This window comes from Oryctolagus cuniculus, chromosome 12 (genome assembly GCF_964237555.1).
Source record: "Oryctolagus cuniculus chromosome 12, mOryCun1.1, whole genome shotgun sequence".
Classification (NCBI taxonomy): Eukaryota; Metazoa; Chordata; class Mammalia; order Lagomorpha; family Leporidae; genus Oryctolagus; species Oryctolagus cuniculus.
Window position 1 is genome coordinate 97,737,047 of NC_091443.1, and position 22,579 is coordinate 97,759,625.

At 41.0% G+C, this 22,579-nt stretch overlaps 1 long non-coding RNA gene across 1 annotated transcript in view; it reads right to left on the reverse strand.

The window, feature by feature from the left end:
* LOC138844731 (uncharacterized) overlaps positions 1 to 12,206 on the reverse strand; it is a 39,612-nt gene extending 27,406 nt beyond the window's left edge. The window contains exon 1 of the long non-coding RNA XR_011381001.1: positions 74 to 12,206. This is a non-coding gene — a long non-coding RNA (uncharacterized lncRNA). The remainder of the gene's footprint in view (positions 1 to 73) is intronic.
* Positions 12,207 to 22,579: the final 10,373 nt, after the last annotated feature.

The following is a 22,579-nucleotide window of genomic DNA, read 5'->3' on the forward strand; positions in this document are numbered from 1 at the left end:
AACACAAATGGCCAACAAATAGATGAAAAAAAAACTATTACTAGCCATCAGAGAAATGAAAATAGGGGCTCACACTGTGGCATAGCAGGCGAAGCCTCTGCCTGCAGGGCCATCATCCCACGTGGGCACTGGTTCATGTCCTGGATGCTCTTCTTCTGATCCTGCGCTCTGCATATGGCCTGGAAAGCAGTGGAAAATGGCCAAAGTGCTTGGGTTCCTGCAACCACATGGGAGATCTGGAAGAAGCTCCTGGCTCCTGGTTTTGGATGGGCTCAGCTCTCGCCATTGCGGCCATCTGGGGAGTGAACCAGCAGATGGAAGACTTTTGTGTGCCTCCCTCTCTGTCTGTTAACTCTGCCTCTCAAAGAAATAAAAGCTCTTTAAAAAAAAAGAAATGCAAATCAAAACCCCAAAGAGATATCACCTCATAATGCTAGAATGCCTATCGAAAAGAAAAAGTAAACAACTCTAGCAAGGATATGGAGAAAGGAGAACTCTCATATACTGAGCATGGGAATCTAAATGAGTACAACCACTGCAGCAAACACCGTGGGGATTTCTAAAAACTAAGAATGGAACTGCCATATGACTCAACAATCTCAGTACTCAGTATATCTCAAAAAGATATGAAATCATTGTATCGAAGAGATACCTGCTCCACCATGATTACTGCAGCACTGTTAACAATGGCCAAGATATGGAATCAACCAACGTATCCATCATCAGATGAAGAGATCAAGAATTTGTTGTGTACATACTAAATGGAATACTACTCAAGCATTTAAAAATGAAATCCTGACCTTTGCAGCAAAATGTATACAACTGGAGGATATCGTGTTAAGTGAAAAAGGCCAGGCACAGAAAGACAAATAACGTGTGCACCCCTTCACATAAGCAAGCTAAAACCCTGAATGTATAATGCATAATAAAGGATGGCAGGCACTGCGGGAGATGGAGGGAGTTTTGATGATGGGCACAAAATCAGAGTTAGACCAAAGGAATAAGTTCCTATTGTTACACAGCACAGTGAGGAGACTAGCTCACAATAACCTAGTAGGTATTACATGAACACACAGAAGAAATTCCAAGCCTTCAATCATAAAATATTGACAAAGAAAGGGAAATGTTGATTATCCCATTTTTCATCAGGACCCATTGCAGATATGCACCGAGACATCATACTGTAGCCCTTAAGTAGGTGAAATTATTGTTAATGTCAAAATTTTCAGAAAACAGAACCATACCATGAACCAGCACCACCAACACTGGGTCCATGCCCCATAGAAAGGAACTAAGTAGTTCATGTATCTGTAGTCTCATGTTTGAAGCACATTTTCAGCCATGAAGGAAAAAGCAGGGAGCACTCTGGTGTGGTCATCAACAATAATAATCGCTTGCCTCTTGCAACAGTAGACCAATAAAATCCACCTGCCAGGTGGCATGTGAGAGGAATCACCTCTCCAAACACCACCATGGGAGAAAAAGGAATGATGTGAGTTTTGTCTGCAAAACAGACATCCCTGGGGGACTTTCCAACTGAGTTGGATGGAATAGGAAAACCACAATCAGAAATCCAAAATGACAGGTATAAGATGTCCCCAGATCAGATATGCCTGGGAGAAGAAACTCATTCTGGTACCACAATAGGAAAATGTCCCCGCATCAGATATGCCCAGGAGTTCAAACTCATTTTGGAACCACAGTCTCCACTATGAGGGCAGGGATTCAGATAAAGCAGACGGCATTTTTGTCTCACTAAAAGGGAATAGTATCTTGGCATACAAAATTAGCTGAGAGTTCATCAGCTGAAGGGGTCAAGAGTTTGTTGTATATATACGGAATGGAATACTATCCAGCCACTTGAAAAGAATGAAACCCTGTCACTTGAAGCAAGATGTATGAAACTGAAAGTAAGTGAAAACAATCCAGACACAGAAAGACAAATACTGTACCCACTCCCTCACAAACACAAGCTAAAACAATCGGGGGCCAGTGCTGTGGCATGGTAGGTTAAGGCTCTGCCTGTGGTGCCAGAATCCCATGTGGGAACCCACCTGCTGTTCCTCTTCTGAACCAGCTCGCTGGTTATGGGTTGAGAAAGCAATGGAACATAGCCCTAGTGCTTGGGCCCCTACATCCACTTTGGGAGACCCAGAGAAAGATCCTGGCTCCTGGCTTTGAATTTGCTCTGCTGCAGTTATTGCAGCCATCTGGGTAGTGAATGAGCAGAAGGAAAACATCTCTCTGTCTCTCCCTCTCTCTATAGCTCAGCCTTTCAAATAAAAATAAATAAATCTTTAAAATGCACCAATCTGACTACATAATAATTAATAAAGGATGTAAGACGTTGGAGGGAAAATGCAAGGAGTTTGGATGATGGGTACCACATCAGAGGTATATCAAAGGAGTAACTTTCGAATGTTACACAGAATAATGGAGAGGATAGCTCACAATAACTGAGTATGTGTTGAATGAACATACAGAAGATATTCCAAGTCTTCAATCCTAAGTACTGACAAGTAAAGGGAAATATTGATCATCCCATTTTTAATCAGGACACATTGCAGACATGTACCAAAATGTCACACAGTAGCCCTTAAGTATGTACAAGTATTGTTAATTTCAAAATTTTCAAAAAAAATAACCTTCACGTGAACTAAAAACTCCATCACTGTGTATACACCAAATGGACAGGAACTAAGTATTTCAGATATTTTTGGTCCCATGTTTAATGCACCAGGGATGAAGTACTTAGAATCTGATGACATTTTCAGCCATGAACAAAGAAGCAAGGAGTAGTCTGGTGTAGGCTTACGTAACAGTAAGCACCTGCCATTTGCTACAGCAGGTCAACAAAATCCACTTGCCAGGTAGCATGTGAATAATCACCACTCCAAATGCAATCACGCGAGAAGCAGGAATGACAGTTTTGTCTGTACAGCAGGTGTTTCTGGGGGACTTCCACAACTGACTTGGATACAATAGGAAAGCTACAAGCTGAAATCCAAGTTGATAGGCCTATGAGGTCCCAAATCATATAAGCCTGGGAGGCTCCCCGATGAAAGAAAGGAGGTAGATAATATAAAGTACAGTTTTGCTACATTAAAAGGCAGTAGAGGCCGGTGCCGTGGCTCACTAGGCTAATCCTCTGCCTAGCGGCGCCGGCACACCGGGTTCTAGTCCCGGTCGGGGTGCCGGATTCTGTCCCGGTTGCCCCTCTTCCAGGCCAGCTCTCTGCTGTGGCCAGGGAGTGCAGTGGAGGATGGCCCAGGTGCTTGGGCCCTGCACCCCATGGGAGACCAGGAAAAGCACCTGGCTCCTGGCTCCTGCCATCGGATCAGCGCGGTGCGCCGGCCGCAGCGCGCCGGCCGCGGCGGCCATTGGAGGGTGAACCAACGGCAAAGGAAGACCTTTCTCTCTGTCTCTCTCTCTCACTATCCACTCTGCCTGTCAAAAAAAAAAAAAAAAAGGCAGTAGAATTTTGGCAATCAAAATAGCTGAGTTGCTCAGTGAGGTTAGGCCAGTAGCACAGATATCAACAGTGACCCACCAAAGGAGGAACTCCAAAGTAAGGGTATAGAGTGTCCAGTTTGAGGCCACACAAAGGCCATTAGGAATTGGTGTTGTCCCAAGAATTGGTGGATATGTGAATTTCAAGATGGCCTTGAGTGAGGGTGGACTGCTCGACGACAAGTAGGACGATCACAAGTTCTGCCCCCTGAGACACATGACACTACCCCTGTATCTGGAAGGAGGTATCTGATGTGAGATGACCGATGGGGCTCTGCAAATAGACGAAGTGTCAGAGGCTGACATCCTCGTCAAGGACACAGACTCCTCAGGGTGTGGGTTTGTCTGGCCTCTGAAAATACCACTTCCATTTAACAAGAGATTCTCAGTGGCTGGAGGCCAGGGCCCAGCTCATGATGCTGAGGGAGGTAGTCCAAACTCTCTGTGAGTCAAACAGTAGTGTCACTACAAGCTCAAAGCTAACTTGAAGTCCTTTACCCATGGGACCCTCAGAACCAAAAACTAGCCGTAGAGTAATCCTTAGCTTTTTCCTTGGAAGTATGCCTGACCAAGGTGCATCCTTGTGGGTGGCTGGTGAGACAGATGAATCTTAGGGTTCTTTAGAGGTGAGGAAGTTGGTGTTATCAGAAACTGAAAATGTGCTGGGCTTCCCTGGTTGAAACTGAATCAGTGAGGAAAAGCAGATATATGTGGATTTGTTGAGGAATTTGAAATCCTTGTTCAAAATATAGACCAAAATTTGAGGTTGCAAGCTCTCATCTCACATGGAACTAAGGTCCACACCCACTTGGTCAAGAAGTCAGTTGCTGATGATTGAGGCCCATTTTTCCTCCTCCTCTTGATTATCAGTTGAAACGATGTCCTCAACATAGTGTCACAGGTGGATGCTAGGAGACAACTGAAGGCCAGCCAGATCCTGTTAACACAGACCACGAGCCCTGGAGGACCATACCGGCAGCCCACTGGAAGTCTCATAAAGGTGCACTGTTGGCCTTCAAATTAAGGGCTGGCACCACAACTCAATAGGGTTATCCTCCACTTGTGGGGCCGGCACCCTGGGTTTTAGTACTGGTCAGGGCGCCAGATTCTGTCCCGACTGCTCCTCTTCCAGTCCAGCTCCCTGCTGTGGCCCAGGAGTGCAGGGGTAGTCTGATAATATCAAGTAAAGCAAATTCAAAGGGAGGCATGACCTTCTTGAGGTGGTGGTAATCTGCAGGATGCCTCCATTCCTATCCTCCATCTTTGAGAAGGTCCTTGATGGGTGAGTTAATAGATGACTCAGTGTACTTCAGAGAATACTTATACTATGTCATGGACAGCTATGTCAATTCCCCACTTGTCCTGCCTGAGTGGCTATTGTAGGGTGTTATCAATATAGGGAGGTGTTGTGTTAAGTGTCCGGGCTCTACACAAGCATGCCACATCAGTACAAAAGACTTGGGATTGATCTAGGTGAAGAACAGAAGTCTTAGGCTGTCCATGCCAAGGAACAGAAATGATAGCTGAGAGGTGGGCAGAAGCAACACAAGGACTCATGGGAAGAGGTTGGGTCCCGTCTTAATGCTGACCATGGCAGTCGACCCAAGGGCATGTCCTCTTCATAGTCTGTCAATGAATATTGCGTGACTGATGCACTACACTGGGAAAGATCACAATGCCATAGGAGTTAGTGCCTGATGATTCGTAAGGGTCTATAATGTGACCCTAACACATGGTGGTTGTCACCCATAAAGATGCCTGGTGATGACTGCTTACCCCTAGTGTGCTCAAGAATCCCACCATTGTTGAATGTCTGGTGGTCTTCTCTCTGTCTAGAAGGGCCTCAGTGGTGTCCAGACCATCTGGAGAAACTCATGAGACTTGCCTGAAATGAGCCAGTAGGCAGCAGTGCAGCCTGCAAAGCCATTGACTTTGTTGTTGATGCTCAGAATAGGTCCCATTGTGTTCATAATGGATCAGAGGAAGTCAGAGAGCGCACCACATCTGATTACACAGCACTGGATTGCAGGGAGATGCTGAAGGAACCTCTGGCTGTGAACACTCTGCGTGTCTGCCTTGGTATTTCCCAGGGTGCTCATGGTTTGCGGAGCTTGATTAACTTCCGAAGTTGCCGTCAACAGGGCCAGAAGTTTTGCTTGGCACTGTTGTGCAACTGCTCTTGCAAATAACAATGGGAATGCTGATGTTGTGGCACAGCAGGTAAGGCTTCAGCTAACAATGCTTACATTTCATCTTGTAGTGCTGGGTCATGCCCCAGCTACTATGCTTTCAGTCCAGCTTCCTCTTAAGGTACATGGATAGATAATGGATGATGTCTGAAGAACTCAGGTCTATGCAACCCATGTAGGAGAAGAAGATACAGTTCCTCCTCCTGGCTTCATATTGGTTAATCTGTAGCTGTTGCAGCCATTTGGAGAGTGAGGTAGTGGGTTGGATGATATCTCTATGTCTCTCCCTCACTAATTTTTTTTCCAATAAAAATCATTAAAATATAACAATGGCCAAGGAACTATTCCAGAGTTGTTAAGATGTCATTTGGGTTCCCCACACCCCATATCAGAGTGCATGGATTTCAGTACAATCTTCTTGCAGTGCAGTTTCCTGCTAATGCACACTCTGATGGAGAGCAGGTATTACGTCAGTTATTTAGGTCTCTACCACCAATGGGAGAGAACTGGATAAAGTTCTTGGCTTCTGACTTTGTCCTAGCCTTTCCAGAATATTTGCAGGCTTTGGGGGGTGAGGCCAACAGATTGAAACATCTTTCTCTATCTCACACTGCCATTCTAATAATTAGAATATAAAGGCAACAATACATTGTATTTGGCATGGCAATTAAAGACATCATTTTGGTGCCAGCATCCCATTACAGAGTATCGAGGATCAATACCTGTCACACATTCAAATCCAGGTTCCTGCTTATGCACACCCTGGGAAACAACAGAGGATGGCTCAGATAGTTGGGCCTCTGCCACTCAAGTGGAGTGATTCAGCCAATGGGAAATCTGTTTTCTGTCTTTCAATGAAACATAATGAATAATGCCTAAGTAAGTGAATAAATAAATCCACTGGGGCCAAGGTAGCTTGTTTGGGACTGTCCTAGGGGCAGCTTTCCCATTCAGGGGTGGTGACTGCACATACTCGCTGAAGAATGCCTAACAGCCTCAGTAGTTCTCTTTTATTCTTAACTGTACACCGTCCATTGAAATAAAGAGGCTCCTGCTGTACTGTGGTGTTTGACATGCTCTGGACGCCCACTGCAGTAGAAAAAGGGACAGTTTATGTTCACCCTCTGTGCAAACATGGCGCCATCTGTTTGTGCTTCCCAGGCAAGTTGGACAGGATCTTGATGTAGTTCAGTGAAAGCTGCCAGCTGCCAACTCTGTTGCCCGGTGATTTATAGACTACTTCCTGTCAGGAACACAGCAAGGCTGCCCTTCTCAATGTGTCCCTGTCCAGTCTTTGAGCAGGCTTTGTGTCTCCATCCACAGCAAGGTGTGTACCTCTGTGTGGACTTCCCCGGTGTCTGAGATATGGCACTTCACCATCTGAGACAGTTGCAGAGAGGGCAGCTGCTTTCTTAACCATGTCCTGAGTGGTGCCTGGCAGCATGTGAGGGGCAGCCAGCAGTCATCTGGTGCATCCAGACTCACGACCCCACAGCACACAAGACTGCAGTACCCAGGTGGAGATACCAGTGTCTCCAATGATCCCATGAGACCATGTTACTTAGATGCTGCTGCCATCAACACTCAGCACACAACCTTGAGTATAGGCCTTCCCTTAAGAAGCCTCACTGTCTCACTGGGAGTCTGTCGGGGACACAGAAAGCAGTGATAAACCAATGGGTGAACCCATGCACTCTATTAGCAATGGCAGTCCACAAGTCTACCAGGCACTACTCTAGTTCCCATATGGCAATTGACAGAGAAATTTCCCACAGGTAAACTTTAAGCCTTTTTGACAAGCTCTTATATTTATAACATGAAATATTCCTCAACACAACTATTAACAACAACTGAATTCAACCACATTGTAGAATACATGATGTTATGCACAGAAAAATCTAAACACTCCACCAAAAAATGGTTCAAGATGAAAAACCAATTCAGTAAAGTTATAGGTTACAAAATCAACATACAAAAAACAATAGCTTTTTATATTCTAATAACCAATTTGCCAAAAATGAAATCTAAAAATTAATCCCATACACAAGAGGGACAAAAAGAAAATATTTAGGAATAAATGTAACCAATTAAATGAAAGATATCTACAATGAAAATTCTAAAATGTTGAAGAAATAAATCATCAAGGACTCCCAAAATGGAAAAATATAACTTGCTCATGGATTGGAAGAATTAGTATAATTAAAATACCTATAAAGCAACCTACAAATTACATGAAACTCCTATCAAACACCAATGACATTTTTTACAGAATGAGAAGATAATCCTAAATTCCCTAAGAAATCACAAAATATCAAGAATAGCCAAAACGATCCTGAGCAAAATAAAAAAAAATCAACTTGGAGGCGTCAGAATACCTGACTTCAAAGCTTACTACAAAGCTATACAAGCAAAGCAGCATGATAGTGGAAATTCATTAATTAATTAATCCAAACAGGTAGAGCCAATTGATTTTCCATTAAACTGCTCAAACTATACACTGGAAAAAAGTATAATCTATTCAATCAGTGGTGCTGGCAAAATTCGATGCATATATGTAGAACTGAATATTACAGAACTATAAAAAATAAAATCCTGTTATCAGCATCAAAATCGTAGCAACTGGAGGATTTCATGCTCAGTGAAATGACCCTGACAAAGAAAGACAAATATTAGATGTTCTCCTTTATATATGGGAGCTAAAATTTTCTTTTAAAAAAATCAGACAACAACAAAAGAAAAACAGAAAAGAAACTAATGCCTGTGTGTATCAGTATTGCCGCAAATATAGTTTTGTCAAACTTTCTTTTATATCTTTGTCAAATTGTTATGAATGATATGCTACTATAATTTTAATAAATCATGCTCATTTTAAAATTTACTGTGTTATGACTGTAGTAGACATTTTTATAAAACCTTTGATTTAATAAATAAAAATTTCATAAGTACAACTTTTGGATTATAGCAGGTCTTCCCCCCCCATACCTGCCCTCCCACCCGCAAACCATCCCAACTCCTATTCCTTCTTCCAACCCATTCTTCATTGAGATTCATTTTTAATTATCTTTATACACAGTCTATCAACTCTATACTAAGTAAAGATTTCAACAGACTGCACCCACACAGACACACAAAGTTAAAAGTACTGTTTGAAGACTAGTTTTATTGTTAATTTTCATAGTACAACACATTAAGGACAGAGGTCCTACATGGGGAGCAAGTGCACAGTGACACCTGTTGTTGATTTCACAGCTGACACTCTTCTATTTGACATCAGTGATCACCCTAGGCTCTTGGTCATGAGCTGCCAAGGCTATGGAAGTCTCTTGAGTCCACAAATTGCAACATTATTTAGACAAGGCCATAATAAAAGTGGAAGTTCTCTCCTCCCTTCAGAGAAAGGTACTGACCTCTTTGATGGCCCTTTCTTTCCTCTGGGATCTTACTCTCAGAGATCTTTCATGTGAGTGATTTTTTTGCCAAAGTGTCTTGGCTTTCCATGCCTGAAATGCTCTCATGGGCTTTTTAGCCAGATCTGAATGCTTTAAGGGCTGATTCCAAGGCCAGAGTGCTCTTTAGGGTATTTGTCATTCTATGAGTCTGCTGGGTGGCCTGTTTCCCATGTTGGATCATTCTCTCCTTTTTCATTCTATCTATTGTTTTTAGCAGACACTTGGTCTTATTTATATGATCCCTTTGACACTTAATGCCATCTTACTAGTTAAAGTGATCAGTTTAAGTTCATAACTGATCATAAAGATAGGACTTTTTTTGTTTGATTATTGTTATTGCCCTTGCCTATATTCTTCCTTACTAGCTGAACTCTTTATTGAGTGGACTATAAAGCTCTTCTGAGATAAATTAAAAAATACACTATTTCAAAAATAAAAGATTTAAAAAGAATGATCAACCCTCACTTTTAAAATTTTTGGCTTGTTAAGAATAGTGTACAAATTGAAATGTCTCTGTAGTGATTCTCAAAAACCAATAAAATCTCAAATATGAAAAAAAGCTTATCTTGTATTCATTGTATTGCTCTGATGCAATACAACTGCATTCAATTGCAATACAATTGCTATTCAATTTCACATACACATGAAAACATACTACCATTTTTCTTAATTAAAGGAAACAATCTCAAATAAATGTCCATCACCAACTTAAAACACAGCATAGTAGCCTTTAGACTGAACATGACAAGACAGAACAGTTCAGTTACCTACAGGTTCTGTTTTTGCTTGCATTAATTAACCATTTTCAAATACCATAATATTAGTTGTGACATTAATCATTTAAAACCCCTTAACTTTATACACCTAATAACATATTGGTATTTTTACTTAAATGTTATCAACAAGAGTTGTACATATTTATGGGCTAGTGTGACATTTCAATACTCATATAAAATTTGTACGGACCAAGTCTACATTAATCTTTCGACACTATTGTATGGACAGAGCCTTGAGCTCCTTTATTTCATTTTCTAACAACAGATATAATGGATCCCTGTGAGCTGCACACATCTCCCTGTATGGTTCTAGGAAATTACTCAGTAATCTACTGCTACTGCGATAATCATCCATATCCATTTTTCCACCTAGTTTTAATATTGCAATTGGTTTCAAAAGCAAAACAGAGACTTAATAAGGGGGAGGGGGAGGTAGGTGGGAGGGAGGGAGGGAGAGAGAGAGAGAGAGAGGGAGAGAGAGAGAGATAAAGACACCACCCATCTAGTAGTTCATTACCCAAATGCCCAAAATACTCAGGGCTGATCTGACCCAGGCTGAAGCTGGGAGATGGTCTCCAATGTGGTAGCAAGAATCCAACTACTTAAGCCATCACTGGCTGCCACTGGTATCCTGAGCATTGTCTTTCCCACCATGCCAAATGTCTACCCTTCAAAAAACTTTCGGACATACCCTCATATAGCCCTGGCTTCCAGAGGAGGCGGCTACAGTCCCTTGTCTTGACCCCATCACTGCATGGTCTCTACTCCCAAATCACCACACATGCAAAGCTCCTGATCAACTCCAGCCACAGCATCTGGTTTAATGGATCCAAATGAAGACACGGGAAATCCTGGCCCATCAGGGTTACCAAACATGCAGTCACTGGACATAAAGGCCCACATCTGAGGCAGAAGCAACCTGGATAACCACATGTCCAAAACTGAAACTGCATCATTGTTACACCACATATTAAAATCAACTCAAAATGAACTGCAAGTCCACACAGAAGATCTGAACACTTACAACTTATAAAATAGAAAAGTCCTTGACATTAGCCTCAAGAGTGGTTGCTTATGTGTTAACAACTAAAGCACAGAGAGCAAAAGCAAATATAAGGAAATGAAATTACAACAAAAAGCAGTCAAGCAAAGATCAATGAAATGAAAGGCAAACCAATGAATATGAGAAAATATTAGCAAACCAGATGTGTGATCAAGGGAGTAATACAAGCATACCACTAAGAAGCAAAGAATACAATTAAAAAAGGACAAAGGACTGAATCAATGTTTTCCAACAAAGACATACAATGTACCCAGTGGGTATGTGAAAAAGTTCTGAACATTGCTATCATCCGCATAATGCAAATCAAGATGACAATGGTTATCACCTCATATCTGTTAAATGGCTACTATTAAAAAGTTAAAAGATAACAAGTATTGGGCAAAATGTAGATAAAACAGAAAGCACAGTATTGGAGGGAATGTAAATTGTACTGTCCACTATGAAAAGCAATATGGAAGTTCCTCAAATGAAATTTAAAAAGGAACAACCTAAGTAGAACAAACAAAAAAAAATACTAAGAGGGATAACATATTAAGCTGCTCATCAACAGTCAGGGTGAGGGCTGATCAAGTCACCGTTTCTCATAGTGTTCATTTCACTTTAACAGGTTTCCTTTTTGGTGCTCAGTTAGTTGTCACCTATCAGGGAGAACAAGTGATATTTGTCCCTTTGGGATTGGCTTATTTCACTCAGCATAATGTTTTCCAAATTCCTAACAGGGATCCCTTTTCAGTTAAAATGTAAACACCTAAGAATAATTGTGTGTTAATTACAGAGTTCAACCAATGTTACTAGAACAAAAAAAATACTAAAATGGATAAAGTATTACATTGTACATCAACCGTCAGGACAAGAGCTGATCAAGTCACTGTTTCTCATAGTGTCCATTTGACTTCAAAAACTTTCCCCTTTGGTCTCAGTTAGTTGTCGTCAATCAGGGAGAACATATGATATTTGTCCCTTTGGGACTGGTTTAATTCACTCAGCATGATGTTTTCCAAATTCCTCCATCTTGTTGCAAATGACTGGGTTTCGTTGTTTTTGACTGCTGCATAGTATTCTATAGAGTACATGTCCCATAATTTCTTTTTTTTTCTTTTTTTTGGGGGGGGGTTTGATTTTTTTTAACTTTTATTTAATGAATATAAATTTTCAAAGTACGATTTATGGATTACAATGGTTTCCCCCACATACCGTCCCTCCCACCCACTACCCTCCCCTTTCCCACTCCCTCTCCCCTTCCATTCACATCAAGATTCATTTTCGATTATCTTAATATACAGAAGATCAGCTTAGTATACATTAAGTAAGGATTTCAACAGTTTGCTCTCACACAGAAACATAAAGTGAAAAATAATAGATGATTTTTTTAAATGAGGATGAAATCAGATCAGACCTATTGTCATGTTTAATCCCAGTGAGAGTCAAGTTGGGAGTTGATAATTTCTTTTTTTTTTTTTTTTACAGAGGATCAGTTTAGTATACATTAAGTAAAGATTTCAACAGTTTGCACCCCCATAAAAACACAAAGTGAAATATATTGTTTGAGTACTCGTTATAGCATTAAATCTCAATGCACAGCACATTAAGGACAGAGATCCTACATGAGGAGTAAGTGCACAGTGACTCCTGTTGTTGACTTTACCAACTGACACTCCTGTCTATGGCATCAGTAGTCTCCCTATGCTCCGGTCATGAGTTTCCAAGGCTATGGAAGCCCTCTGAGTTCTCCGATTCTTATCTTGTTTAGACAAGGTCATAGTCAAAGTGGAGGTTCTCTCCTCCCTTCAGAGAAAGGTACCTCCTTCTTTGAAGACCTGTTCTTTCCACTGGGATCTCACTCGCAGAGATCTTTTGCCAGAGTGTCTTGGCTTTCCATGCCTGAAATACTCTCATGGGCTTTTCAGCCAGATCCGAATGCCTTTAGGGCTGATTCTGAGGCCAGAGTGCTATTTAGGACATCTGCCATTCTATGAGTCTGCTGTGTATCTCACTTCCCATGTTGGATCACTCTCCCCTTTATTTATTCTATCGGTTAGTGTTAGCAGGTACTAGACTTGTTTATGTGCTCCCTTTAATTCTTAGTCCTTCCATTATGATCAATTGTGAACTGAAATTGATCACTTGGAATAGTGAGATGGCATTGGTACAAGCCACCTTGATGGGATTGAATTGGAATCCCCTGGTATGTTTTTAACTCTACCATTTGGGGCAAGTCAGCTTGAGCATGTCCCAAATTATACATCTCTTCCCTCTCTTATTCCCACTCTTATGTTTAACAGGGATCACATTTCAGTTAATTTTTAACACTTAAGAATAACTGTGTATTAATTACAGTATTAAACCAGTCATATTAAGTAGAACAGACAAAAAAACTACTAAGAGGGATAATGTATTAAGTTGTTCATTAACAGTCAGGGCTATGCTGATCAAGTCACCGTTTCCCATAGTGTCCGTTTCACTTCAGGAGGTTTCCTTTTTGGTGTTCAGTCAGTTGTCACCGATCAGGGAGAACATATGGTATTTGTCCCTTTGGGACTGGCTTATTTCACTCAGCATGATGTGTTCCAGATTCCTCCATTTTATTGCAAATGACTGGATTTCGTTGTTTCTTACTGCGGTATAGTATTCTAAAGAGTACATATCCCATAATTTCTTTATCCAGTCTACCGTTGATGGGCATTTAGGTTGGTTCCAGGTCTTAGCTATTGTGAATTGAGCTGTAATAAACATTAATGTGCAGACTGCTTTTTTTGTTTGCCAATTTAATTTCCTTTGGGTAAATTCCAAGGAGTGGGATGGCTGGGTTGAATGGTAGGGTTATATTTAGGTTTCTGAGGAATCTCCAGACTGACTTCCATAGTGGCTTGACCAGTTTGCATTCCCACCAACAGTGGGTTAGTGTCCCTTTTTCCCCACATCCTATCCAGCATCTATTGTTGATAGATTTCTGAATGTGAGCCATTCTAACTGGGGTGAGGTGGAATACCGAAATCAATACACAATTCTTCTTAAGTGCTGAAACTTAACTGAAAAGTGACTGCTGTTAAATATAAGAGTGGGAATAAGAGGGAAGAGATGTGCAATTCGGGACATGCTCAAGCTGACTTACCTCAAACAGTAGAGTTAGAAACATACCAGGGGATTCCAATTCAATCCCATCGAGGTGGCATGTACCAATGCCATCGCACTAGTCCCAGTGATCAATTTCTGTTAACAATTGATTGTAATAATAACGACTAAGAACCTAAGAGATCACATAAACAAGAATAGTGTCTGCAAATACTAGCTGATAGAATCAAAAAGGGAGAGAATGATCCAACATGGGAAGTGAGATACACAGCAGACCCATAGAATGGCAAATGTCCTAACAGCACTCTGGCCTCAGAATCAGCCCTTAAGGCATGCGGATCCGGCTGAAATGCCCATGAGAGTATTTCAGGCATGGAAAGCCAAGACACTCTGGGGGAAAAAAAAAAACCTAAATGAAAGATCTCCATGAGTGAGATCCCAGTGGAAAGAACGGGTCATCAAAGAAGGAGGTACCTTTCTCTGAAGGGAGGAGAGAACTTCCACTTTGACCATGGCCTTGTGTAAAAATGATCAGTCAGTGAACTCAGGGGGCTTCCATAGCCTTGGCAGCTCATGACAAGAGCCTAGGGTGATTACTGAGGCCATAAACAAGAGTGTCAATTTGTTAAGTCAACAACAGGAGTCACTGTGCACTTACTCCTCATGTAGGATCTTTGTCCTTAGTGTGCTGTACATTGAAATTTAATGCTATAACTAGTACTCAAACAGTATTTTTCACTTTATGTTTCTGTGTGGGAGCAAACTGTTGAAATCTTTACTTAAGGTATGCTAAACTGATCTTCTGTATATAAAGAGAATCGAAAATGAATCTTGATGTGAATGGAAGGGGAGAAGGAGTGGGAAAGGGGAGGGTTGCGAGATGGAGGGACGTTATGGGGGGGAAGCCATTGTAATCAATATTCTGTACTTTGGAAATTTATATTCATTAAATAAAAGTTAAAAAACAAACAAAAAAAGATATCCTCAGTATTTCATATTGAAGGCTTAGAGAGATGATACACTATAGGATTTACAGTTCTTAAGAACCACTTAAGTACTGAATGTAATAAACAGAGGTGTGTTCTTTATAATGTGAAAAAAAGGAACAACCTTTAATAGCCATGAATTCAAAAGAAAATCACCATCTCAAAGAACTGTCTGCACCCCCACATTCACTTCAGCATCATTCACAATTCCATGATATGGAAATAACCCAAATGTTTGTTGATGGACCTATAGGGTAAAATGGGATACACACACAGTGGAATCCTCGCCAACCTTAAAAAGAAAGGAAATACTACTTTAACTTGTCACAAGATGGATCCAAAAGTATGGAACTATAGGACATTACAATGAGTGAAACAAGACACAGAAATAAGAAATACTACATAAGCACACTTACATGTGGAATATACAAAAGTCAAACTAACACAGGGAGCAGGATGGTGTTTGTGATGAACTGGAAGCATGAAAATGAAGAGATGTTAGTCACAAGGTACAAATACATGGTTATGGTGCTGGAGCTGGGGTGTTTTTAAAAGCTTGAGCCTCCACCTGGACTGCCAGCATCCCATATGGGCAAAAGACCGAGTCCCAGATGCTCCACTTCCCATTCACCTCCCTGCTAATGTGCCTGGCAAAGCACTAGAAGACGACCCCACACCTTGGGCCCCTGTGCCAAAGCAGGAGACCTGGGGACAGCCCTGCCACTGAGGACATTTGAGGAGTGAAATAATGCATGAGATGAGATATCCCTCATCCTCTCTCTCTGTCTCTGTCTTACTCTCTTCTCTCTTTCCTGCCTTTCTATATTTTTTATGTGACAGGTAGAGTTATAGACAGTGAGAGAGAGAGACAGAGAAAGGTCTTCCTTCCATTGGTTCACCCCCCAAATGGCCTCTACAGCTGGTGCTGCACTGATCCAAAGCCAGGAGGCAGGTGCTTCCTCCAGGTCTCCCATGCGATTGCAGGGCCCAGGCACTTGGGCCATCCTCCACCATCCCGGGCCACAGCAGAGAGCTGGACTGGAAGAGGAGCAACCAGGACTAGAACTTGGTGCCCATATGGGATGCCGGCGTCGCAGGCAGTGGATTAACAAAGTGAGCCACAGCGCCGGCCCCTGCCTTTCAAATAAATCTTACAAAAATCAAATTTACAATTATGAGCTAAGTTTTGAAAATCTAATACCTACCCCAGGTAACCAGTTCACACTATATTCTGTACTTGTAATTTCCTAGGTCAGTATTCTTAATAAAACACTATGAAAATGATAGGAGTGTAAGTGAGAGGGCAGATATGGTAGGAAGAATTACTATGCTGCTAAAGATGTATTTATTGAATGCATAAAATATGTGTACCTTAAAAAAAGCTTTCTGGGAAAATACATAAATAAAATAAGTTTAAGAAATACAATAAGAGTGATAAATTTGTTAAGTAGCTTCACTGTACTAATCCTTTCATACTGTATTGTAAGAACCAGGAGAGTCGAAAGGTTTGTGTGAAAATGCAATATATAGATCAGACTCATATAGAAACACATATTGTGTGCCTTGAATATATACAATTTTTGTTTCTCAGTTATACTGTTATAAGGCTGAAAAATAACACATGCAAAAATAGATTCCTATACTTAAAATGCAAATAAAAATTAAGGAACTTAGGTTAATATTGTGGGGTTTCGGTAGGCTTCATGGGATAGAAATGATTTTTAAAACATTCATGATCAGACGAGATCAGGTGCGACAGGATGGTATGGCCGTAGACTATACTATACAGCAGTCAAAAACAACGAAACCCAATCATTTGCAACAAGATGGAGGAATTTGGAAAACATCATGCTGAGTGAATTAAACCAGTCCCAAAGGGACAAATATCATATGTTCTCCCTGATTGACGACAACTGAGACCAAAGGGGAAAGTTTTTGAAGTGAAATGGACACTATGAGAAACAGTGACTTGATCAGCTCTTGTCCTGACTGCTGCTGTACAATGTAATACTTTATCCATTTTGGTATTTTTTTTTTGTTCTAGTAACATTGGTTGAACTCTGTAATTAACACACAATTATTCTTAGGTGTTTACATTTTAACTGAAAAGGGATCCCTGTTAGGAATTTGGAAAACATTATGCTGAGTGAAATAAGCCAATCCCAAAGGGACAAATATCACTTGTTCTCCCTGATAGGTGACAACTAACTGAACACCAAAAAGGAAACCTGTTAAATGAAATGAACACTATGAGAAACGGTGACTTGATCAGCCCTCACCCTGACTGTTGATGAGCAGCTTAATATGTTATCCCTCTTAGTATTTTTTTTGTTTGTTCTACTTAATACTTTTGGTTGAATACTGTAATCAATACACAATTATTCTTAAGTGCTAAAACTTAACTGGAAAGTGATCGCTGTTAAATATAAGAGTGGGAATAAGAGGGAAGAGATGTGCAATTCGGGACATGATCAAGCTGACTTACCTCAAACAGTAGAGTTAGAAACATACCAGGGGATTCCAATTCAATCCCATCGAGGTGGCATGTACCAATGCCATCGCACTAGTCCCAGTGATCAATTTCTGTTAACAATTAATCGTAATGATAGGACTAAGAACCAAAGGGATCACATAAACAAGAATAGTGTCTGCAAATACTAGCTGATAGAATCAAAAAGGGAGAGAATGATCCAACATGGGAAGTGAGATACACAGCAGACCCATAGAATGGCAAATGTCCTAACAGCACTCTGGCCTCAGAATCAGCCCTTAAGGCATGCGGATCCGGCTGAAATGCCCATGAGAGTATTTCAGGCATGGAAAGCCAAGACACTCTGGGGGAAAAAAAAAACCTAAATGAAAGATCTCTGTGAGTGAGATCCCAGTGGAAAGAATGGGTCATCAAAGAAGGAGGTACCTTTCTCTGAAGGGAGGAGAGAACTTCCACTTTGACCATGGCCTTGTCTAAATATGATCAGAGTCGGTCAACTCAAAAGGCTTCCATAGCCTTGGCAGCTCATGACAAGAGCCTAGGGTGATTACTGATGCCATAAACAAGAGTGTCAATTTGTTAAGTCAACAACAGGAGTCACTGTGCACTTACTCCTCATGTAGGATCTCTGTGCTTAGTGTGCTGTACATTGAGATTTAATGCTATAACTAGTACTCAAACAGTATTTTTCACTTTATGTTTCTGTGTGGGAGAAAACTGTTGAAATCTTTACTTAATGTATGCTAAACTGATCTTCTGTATATAAAGAGAATCAAAAATAAATCTTGATGTGAATGGAAGGGGAGAGGGAGTGGGAAAGGGGAGGGTAGTGGGTGGGAGGGATGTTATGGGGGGGGAAAGCCATTGTAATCCATAAGCTATACTTTGGGAATTTATATTCATTAAATAAAAGTTAAAAAGAAGAAAAAAAAGTATAACATTCATGATATGGGCTGGCATTTTGGCGTAGCAGCTGAGGCCAACAAATGCAATGCCAGCATCCCATATGGGGACCAGTTCCAGTCCCAGTTGCTCCATTTCTGATCCAGCTCTCTGCTACAGCTTCGGAAAGCAGTAAAGGATGGCCCAAGTCCTTGGGCCCTTGCACCCACGTGGCAGACCTGAAAGAAGCTCCTGGTCCCTGGCTTCAGATCAGCGCAGTTCTGGACATTGCCACCATCTGGGGTGTGATCCAGCAGATGGAAGACCTCTCTCTCCGCCTCTCCTTCACTCTCTGTGTAACTCGGACTTTCAATTAAATAAATCTTAAGAAATTATTCATGAACTTGACTAAACTAAATTTTTTTTTATTTAATGAATATAATTTCCAAAGTACGACTTATGGATTACAATGGCTTCCCCCCCATAACGTCCCTCCCACCCGCAACCCTCCCCTTTCCCACTCCCTCTCCCCTTCCATTCACATCAAGATTCATTTTCGATTATCTTAATATACAGAAGATCAGCTTAGTATACATTAAGTAAAGATTTCAACAGGACTAAACTAAATTTCAGGCAGTTTCTATTTTGAAAATAAAGATTCAGGATTTCTATCAAGAGAATATTTAAGACAATATCCAAGTAACATATTACACTGCCATCTCATCTCCCTCAAACTGAAAACTCAGAAATAGAAAAGGAAAGGAAGTGTATCTGAAGGAAACAGGAAAGTGAAAAGTGAAATGAGAACTATAAATTACTATATGCTATTCTACCACCCAGGTGTGTACATTCCTATGTGCATGTAACACAGTTACATATTACAGGCAGGTTGAGAATTCCCCAATTAAGCTATGGAACTGAAAATGCAGGCCCTGCTTCATCAGCATGTGACCAGTGACACTGCAACTGTACCAAACTCTAAAGAGTACACTCCCTGCTATCCAAATTCCTACTGGATTTAACTTGAATTTGTATCCTGTAAATGAAGTCTGATAGGAAGATGGGGCAAGTGCACAGTCTGAGTTCTCACTGACTCACTGGGACAGGTCTTGGTCACAGTCCTCAGGCTCACTGCCCTAAAAAGCCTTCCATTTCCCATCACTGGTGACAACTATGGCCCTTGGTTCAAAGCAACACTTGGTTGTGGGCACATTATGTATAGAGAACACACGTTTGGGGAGGCACCATGGTAGTTTCTCACCTAAACTCAATCTAAATTCCTAGGGTTTCCATATTGAAATGCATGACAATTTTTAAACAACACAATCAATTTTCAGTTCCTACTAGGAGCTACACATTATGGAGTTAGTTCTGTCAAGGTTTAGAATTTACACTTTCCTATAATTTTCACAATGACATTCTTTTAGTTTATTTTGTAATCACAAGAAAGGAAGGAGGAAGGAGGGCAGGATGCTAGGGAGAGGAGGGAAAGGTGCCAAGTACATGCTCTATGTTCACCTTTATATAAATAAAAATTATTAAAAAAAGAAATTTAGCTGTGAAAACTGTAAGATGAAATATACAAACCAAATGGAGATACCATGTATTTAAGTTGAAGAACAAACCAAAACATGGCAATACCAAAATATTAAACCAGGATGCTCACAGCAGTATGGCAGGGCCTTCCCCGTGGAATGAGTAGCAGCACAGGCCTACAGCATCTTAGTCACCAGGGGCTGCAGCCTCTGCCAGGGTCAGGGGTGCTCACACTGGACTTGCTTCACTGGATCAATAGGTGGCAATGTCTTCACCGATCAGGTTGCTTTAGAACCCATTTTCATAAATGGCAGGACCCCAGCAGATATCATGAAGTATTTATCTGGAAAACTGTGGATCCCATTACACTGATCATGGTATCCCTATGTACCTCCAAAATTTAGGGGTCTGCCAAGAATTACTCAAATTCTACCTGCACAGAGCAGAGGGCTATACACCATGAACATTAGTCTACCACAAGAATATTTCTTGGGGATGGCACTGCGGCATAGCAGGAAAAGCTTCTGCCTGTAGTGCCGGCATCTCATAAGAGCACTGGTTTGAGTCCCCACTGCTCCACTTCCGATCCAGCTCTCTGATATGGCCTAGGAAAGTGGAAGATGGCCCAAGTGCTTGGGCCCCTGCACCCACGTGAGAGACCCAGAAGAAGCTCCAGGCTCCTGGCTACATACCAGCTCAGCTCTGGCAATTGTGGCCCTACGGGGAGTGACCCAGCAGACTCTCTCTCTGCCCCTGCCTCTCTATATCTCTGTCTTTCAAATAGTTAAATAAATCTTAAAAAAAACCTTTCTTTCCCCATTTGACACTCACATGTCATCTTCCAAAGTAATCAGGTGGGGAAATCAAGCAAGGTGATTCATTAGTGTAGGAGGGGTTACCAATCACATAGAGCTCAGTGTCTGTTGAAGCAGCAATTTTAAATTTAACGTCATATGTAAGAAAATATTTACAAAGTTTCAATGTCTTTGAAAGCAGCACTCTGAAAACTACACATATACCAATTCATTGAAGGATTTCCTGGACTCCATGCCTGTTCTCTCACTACAGCACTTCAGTAGAAAGCTTTATAATATTTGCAATATTGAACTGCAAGTCACAGTTTCAGTTTTTCCATTCATAATTATTGAGGCCTACATAACTCACAAACAAAATTGTATAAAGGTGAAACAAAGGCACTGTTTGTAGCAAACTCTCCATCTAGTTTTCCCCCATAGATATGACTTTCGTTAAACAGAGGAAAAGCATCTTAAGATGTTTGGCATAAACCACTCGAATTTTGGAATCTCCCCAGAAAGTTTCTATATTTTAACTTCTTATTAGTAGTACATTAGAAATTGCTAGCCGAGGATTTTTGTGGGAAATGCTAAAGTTTTATGATGGTCACAGGAGCAGAGGTGTGGAAAACGTGACAGAATTGAGACATAAAAGTGAAAAGCAAAAGAATCACATATTCATGTGGCTTTGAGAAGGGTGTAGGGACCAGCCAGCCTTTGAGATGCCTGGTGACTGTTATCAGAGAACATCTGTGGATGGGGAGCATGAGAAAACAAAAGAACAGATTTTTCTTGTTGTGTTGTGTGTAAGAGAAAAGAATTATGGAATCAAGGAACCAAGCTCTAAAATAGCCAAAACGAGAAAACTGTGGGCAATATAAACAGGTCTAGCTAATGATGGGAGTAAAAGCCAAGACCTTCCTGAAACACAGTACAGAGATAAGGCTGTCTAGGATGGGAAGACCAGTGAGAACAAACACCTGGACTTAACATGAGGTCATTTCAACTTCTAGATTTGAACAATCAGCACTAACAGGAACACCAAGAGTGGATACTGAGGAAACTGGAACATCCATGAGGACTTGCACCAAGGGGCTGTTTCAGAGTAGTCACTGGTCAGCATCTCATACAATGAGGATCAAGGAATGATCCTTGGGTGTCAACACTAGTAACTGCTAACCAGAAGGAAGGAAGACTTAATTCACCACATACTGTAAGAACCAAACCACAGAACACAATACCTACAGATTTTGAAATTTTGTGTTGTTTGAAACACAGGGACAAATAGGGATTTCATTTCATCAACTGAAGTTTTAGAACCAATTACATGGCAACCAGAGTGGATACTGCCCAGAAACAATGCCCCTGCCTTCTCAGACCTAAAAATGGTCTAGAAATATCATAATCCAAATGATTTCAATATTTCAAAATCTAATTTAGAAGTAAAAAGAACCTCTACTGAGTTATTCAGAACCTTACAGTTTTATAACTGAAACGAACATACTTAGGAAGTAATGCTTACTACTAGAAATTTCGGTGCCATCCTCGGATCTAGGTGCCTCTGATGATAAACAGAGTCACCATATGCCTAGTTAATGCAATAATATGATTGGGATATGTAAATTTTACATGATATGTCTCCCCATATAACCATATTCATTAACACAACAGAACAATGTATTCCTCAGGAACTTTTTCATAAAATTAGGGAACACTGGATATCACAGAGGCAGAATTAGAATTCAGTGGGGCAGTGACAACAATATACAACCATCTTTTTGGGGTTATCACTCAATGCTATCACTGCTGTGTTGGAGAACCCTTAATGAAA